Genomic DNA, 6,140 nt, shown 5'->3' with positions numbered 1-6,140 from the left:
GCTATCAAACTGTTTATGATTTGAATTATTTATTTCTTTTTATCATCATAAAAGTTTTTATATTCACTTTCTTTACCATATCATATATCTTTGGAGCCTGGGCACGTGAATAGGCCAATGATCTAGTACATTATTAAAGTATATAATAGAAAAAAGTCAAGATTTCAGATTGGGAAAAAGTAAAAGGGAGCAATAGAACAAACCATTTCCGCACAAAAGGAGAAAGTTCTGCTCAGAAAACGATGGCAAATGTCATCTCGGTTCATAGAAGCACTACCACATTATTTTCTAGGAGATATTCAGATTTCTAGCTAACAGGAAGTATGAGAGAAGAAATACATATGCTTTCCCAGGTGAGAAAGAAGATATCTGTTTTAAATATCAACACATGAAAATTAGCTGTGTTGCCAGAAAATCTGAATTGTTATTAGGCATCTTACAGTTGCCAATGTCTTGTACATGCAAAATCAAATCTGAAGTTTCGTTATGAAATTTTTCACGTCATAACAAAATTAGCTTGAAATGCCCATAGTAACAGGTAATGCATATATTTGTACCTTTGTAACCTACGTCACATGGATACTGCTCAGGGTAAAGGGACATGGCCATTTTTTTGAAGTTTCTAACATGACTTGTATATAAGGGGATATGAGACAGGAGTCAAAACGGATGGAGTATCTATGTAACAGTTTGTAACCAAACCTGAAAATACATATTGTCCTTAAAATTTCAAGTCAATAAATGTGACCAAATCTGAAAATTCATATTCATACAGCATCTGCATATAATACCAGTAATAGACAGTGCAACCCCACAAAGTCGCACACTTGAACAAATAGTTCACTAGAGATATGGTGTTTAGTATTATCCAGTCTGTTGAATTTGCAGTTATCATCTATCTTATCAAATTCAAGAAAAAGTGAGTGCTCCAAGTCCAGTAGTATTGCAAAAATAGGCTCCAGGTCCTTGCTTCTCCGTAGGCACTGACAGTTTTTACAGCACCTTGCATGGATCACCTCCATCTACAGAGATAAATGGTTGCCAAGTCTCGTAGAAAGTTCATCTTACCTTCAAGGCAAGACACTGTTTTTATCACAACAATACAGCAGCAGTGATATATATAGCATTTCTTTTCTTCTATCATATAACAATTACTCAAAAAAGTAAGCTATTTCATCAAAGTAATTAGGAGTTAAATGAAACTCCCAGCAGTAAAGGGAAAACACAACATGGCAAAGAACATGTATGAAAAGAAAAAATGATCACATACATTAAGTCGGTGCCATTATCTTACATGAAGGCCATACCTATATACTGACAAATTACATTTAAATTGAGAATGCAATTACACATGGAATAATTGCAACATTTAGTGTTGCATGTATAATCATCCCATGTTAGGAAGCCTGATCTGGTTTATGGCCGGTTGATGACTTATCACCACCATTTTTTTATACCTGACAGAAAATTTGGGTCTGCTCTATGTGGACATGTCTGTGAGACAGCAGCAAAGTTGCTTTTCCAAGTAATCCTGATTGGGCTAGCACCTTACTGATCCTTTTCAAACCACAACCAGCTTCATGCAATAGGAGAAAAGCATGCTACTCGATCATATTTTTTTAGGTGCTTCAGATCTTCCAGACGAATAGACAGGCAAGAAAACGCAAAGTAAATACTATTGAAAGAATCATTAAAAACCAAACCAGAAATAAACAAAGGATTACAATTATGTTGTATCCAACATGAACCACTTAAATAAAAGATTATTAAAGAGAACAAATAATATTTGTTAAGATGGAATTGATCTGGGATGGAAGGATTCGAACCTCCGAATAACAGGACCAGAACCCGTATGCCTTACCGCTTGGTTCACACCCTATTTATGTTTCTATTCAACATAAATATACATTAATATTGATATTGGGTGTTTGTCGATTCCAGCCCATATCTTACAGGTGTAAAATCAATGACCCTTGACATACGCAATAAGAAAAAACATATCATGATATTTTCATATCTTATAGGAGCAAAAAGAATTACCGTGATTAAGGAAATAAAACAAATTAAGTAAAGCAAGATCATGATATTTGCATGTTGAACTCAGTTGACGCTTTGCATGTTGACTTACTGTGACTAGGTAATTTACATCGACTACAAACAAGTGTCCTTTTCACTTTTTCCTGAAACTCAACTCGTTTTTTCTTATATCGACCAGGAGGTCGTCGTGTTATAGGAAGCTCTACTGTTGGATATGCATTAACAACTGTGCCAGCATCAGGATTTTGACCAGTGGAGTCCACATCTGCCACTGGATTGATGGAGCCTGAATATGTTAGGTGGAGCACCCGCCACCGGGGAAAGGATACTCCAGAGTGGTTGTTCGGTTGGCAGCATACGCAGTGGAACCCCTTCTTAATCTATAGCACTCAGTTGTGAAGTATCTTTCACACTAATCATAAGCATTTCCACCAATGCGATTGAGAGATGCAATAACATGATGGCACGGTAGACCTGTAAGCCTCCAGTAATGACAAGTGCAGTCCCACCTCTCAAGGTCAACCACGTTAGTGTGATCATCAAGCACCTCAAATATTGTGGAAGAAGAAACTAAAACTGAAAGCGAAGAGGCAGATTCTCTCTCTTTGCAAATTTTCTTCTGATTTAGGAGTCAGCCTTGTATGCCATTGAGCTGAATCCTCTAGTCGCATATTAAACAATTCTGCTATCTTGCACCTTATGGTGTCCTCCAATTTCATAACAGGCAAACGCATACCTTGGGAAGCCAACTATCAAAGAACTGTGCAGTATTTGATGTTAGTTGGTTGTCTCGTGATCCTTTGAATAATACATTTGTCCAATGTGCAGGGTCGATATTCGTGAGCCATGCAACAGCATCTGGGGATATGGGTCTCATGCTTTCAATGAAAGCGCTGAAATCAGCATTTCTACATGTTCTAGCACCTGAATAAACTAAATCTGCAAGGACATCATTCACTGCTTTTGACAATGAACCCTTCATTTCCTTCTTCAAGTTCTCTGTCAAACGATACATACAGAATGCATGTTCACAATTTTCAAACACCTCAGCAACAGCTTCTTTCAAACCCTTCAGCCAGTCCGATATAAATGTTACCGAGGAGACAGTAAGGCAGACTAAAGTTGATTTAAAAAACCAATGCCAGCTATCATGTCTCCTGCTCCACTATGGCAAAGGCAACTGGAAGAAAACCATCAATTCCATCCAATGCTGTTGCAGCCAATAGTGTCCCTCCATATCTTAACTTCAGAAAAGCACTATTGAGAAACAATAACGGTCGGCAGCCATGCTCAAATCCAAGAAGGCATGCATGGAAGGATAAGAAAAGACGATGAAAGTGCCCTTCCTCCGTAGTGGATAATGTAGCAACACTGACTGGGTTAGACTCAATTAGCTTTTCACAGTATAGTCCACATCCTTCCCAAGATTTTTTCTCTAGCAGCCTCCTTGCCACGCCAAGCCAGCAAATATTTCAGCTATACTCCATCTTCTATGTGTATATCATTCACAATTTCACTCGGCGAAGCTTTTCCTTTATCAGATCTGCAACCCAGTCCTTTGTAACATTAGGATGATTGTCTATGCCAGAGACTTTCTTGCAAGTATGTTCATCTTTCATGGTCCTGATCTTAAAAATCTTCGTTGTTGATACTCTTGATGCATGTATCCTCCACGGGCATCCTTCAGCTTTACATTTGGCAGCAACACGTCCGGCATCTGTTTTAGCAAACTTGTAGGCAAAGCCTCTGGCAATTGCATACTTACCCAGCGATTCACGGAATCCATGAGCATCCTTAAACAACTGACCTACACCAGCAATGATATTCTCCCAAAAAATGGTCTCGTTTGGCCTATCCTCACTAGCCACAACTGGTGCCAAAGACTCGATTATAGAATCTGCACTAACACTGTGATTAAAAACACCATATTCAAAATCACTTGGCTTGCTGTTTTGGTTTTGATCAATTTATGGGTCTAGAAAATACCTGCTTGGACCATTACTCATGTTGTTAGCAGCAATAACCTCTCTGCCAATAGCATAGATCTCCGGTGAATCATCTTTCTGAAAATCAACCATTCGCCTCAAATCCTTGTCATTGGAAATCGTAATCAGAGTCCTTTTACTCGTCGGTAGCATGTACTTAAACGTCAAAGTGGATGCATCGCCATTGTACATCTCTGATATCTCAGACTTAAATCTATCGAACGACATGTTCCGATCGATGTCCAGAAGATGTGTTTCTCCACCGTTATACAACACAGACCCATCATCGTTTTGCACAAGGGCGCCCCCCAAATGAATCACGCAGACCAACAATGTCTCACTAGCCATATCGAACTACAGTAATGAGCAACACTCCAAACCATGCAAGTACGCAGGAATCTTTGGGAAAAAAAATGGGCAATGAAGAAGTCCATCAATAAACAGTCAATCAATCTCAGAATATCGTTAAGTGTGCATTCACTCTCTCTCTCTCTGCACCATGATTCATGCTCATATGTATCCTCTCTCTCTATTGTTTCCATGAATAACTCATCTTCTGCACCATGATCCATGCTCATATGCACCATGATTCATGCTCATATGTATCCTCTCTCTCTATTGTTTTCATGAATAACTCAGCTTCTGCACCATGATCCATGCTCATATGCATCCTTCCAAGTCTGCAAATTAAACACCCAACAAAACTCAAATTCAAAGGAAAATGCATACCTCCGACGTGAGACTTCGCCAAGAACCGTCAGAATCCAACGGCAGAGAGAGAAAAACGGTACCTCCGACGTGACTCTTCACCAGAACGGACAGAATTCGGCGGTAGAGAGAGAAAGCGTTGTCTGGGAGGAAACCCCAATTTTTTTCTCGGAGAATTGAGAGGGAAAGAACTTCCTTTTAGACGAACAGAGGATAAAATCCCTTCTTTTGCACCCTAATCATCAAGGACAAACAGCCATCATGCGCTGCGAGAAACTCTCACCTTCGCCACCGATCCCGTCGCCTAAACCCTAACCCTAATCTGGAGAAAAGAGAATGAAACCTAGAATAGGAAGGAGACGATCACTTGTCCCGGGTTGCCGCTCCACCACCTAGTCTGCAGATATAGCTCTGTTTTGGGAAGGGAAAAACGATTCTCCTGTTGCCTTTTCCCAGTTTGGTTTCTGGCCGTGGGAAAAAGGCGTTCTTACGGATTCTCTGTTGCCTTTCCTGTTTGGATTCGACCGTGGGAAAAGGCGTTCTTATCGGTTTTCTGTTGCCTTTCCTGTTTGGATTCGACCATGGGAAAAGGCCTTCTCACACCTGCAACTCCTGAACATTGGATCCTGGAAAAAATGCAAAATCAAACATAATATAATAGTTAAATTTATAGTTCTGGATCCACGGTTTTACATGGAAGTGGCAACCACAAGATCATTTACAATTTTTTCTTGAATGCATTTAAGCTCTGTTTGGGAACCAGGAGTCCCAAGAAATACAAAAACTGGAGAAGGGAAATGGATTTTAAAAGAGCGGTGTCCCTCTATTCTTTGGAAGTAACATTTTCAACTTATTCCTCACCATGTTTGGCTGGGAAGCAGATCAGGTCATGCTGAAAATGAGCGTTTTTGCTGATGCCCACATTGTGGCCGTCTGAGCTTTTTAAAATGCAAATCGGATGGCCACGATGCCGGCATGAGCAAAAACGCTCATGTTCAGCATGACCTGATCTGCTTCCACTGTAGATGAATGTAGTTGTAAGTAGAGGTGGGCAATGAATCGGGCAGCCCGGCTCAGCCCATCATGGACCAAGCTTGGTATATATAGAGAGAGATAGTAATACTGCCCCGTTAGGGCCCTTCAAAAATCATAGTTTTTGGTATTTTTTCTCAATCTGACCTATAGGTTTTGTTTAATGGGAACCGGCTTTTGGATCACCAAAATTTGACGTGCATACAGGTTTTTTTGATGATCCAAAATCAAATCATCATTTTTTATTGGCTTATAAAAATACATTTTTTCATAAAAAAAAACATGATCCAAGAGTTAATTCCCTCTAAATAGATTATGCTAAACACATCTAACTGTTCAGATCTATAAAACACTTTAAACTATGGGGCCTAAAAGAAA

The 6,140-nt window shown here is 39.5% G+C and overlaps 1 pseudogene across 1 annotated transcript; it reads right to left on the bottom strand.

Annotated features, from left to right (window-relative positions):
• Positions 1–767: 767 nt before the first annotated feature.
• Positions 768–5,509, bottom strand: LOC149819903 (uncharacterized; annotated as a pseudogene). Its single transcript, XR_016426736.1, has 7 exons — positions 4,814–5,509; positions 4,015–4,702; positions 3,547–3,984; positions 2,768–3,504; positions 2,453–2,662; positions 2,129–2,417; positions 768–778 (listed from the first exon to the last, which is right to left on the bottom strand). The product of XR_016426736.1 is annotated as an uncharacterized LOC149819903 (transcript).
• Between the last annotated feature and the right edge of the window lie 631 nt (positions 5,510–6,140).

This window comes from Nuphar pumila, chromosome 12 (assembly GCF_984573655.1).
Source record: "Nuphar pumila chromosome 12, dmNupPumi1.hap1.1, whole genome shotgun sequence".
In the NCBI taxonomy this organism is placed as follows: Eukaryota; Viridiplantae; Streptophyta; class Magnoliopsida; order Nymphaeales; family Nymphaeaceae; genus Nuphar; species Nuphar pumila.
The sequence above is the reverse complement of the archived record's forward strand: the minus strand, read 5'-3'. Positions and strand labels throughout refer to the sequence as shown.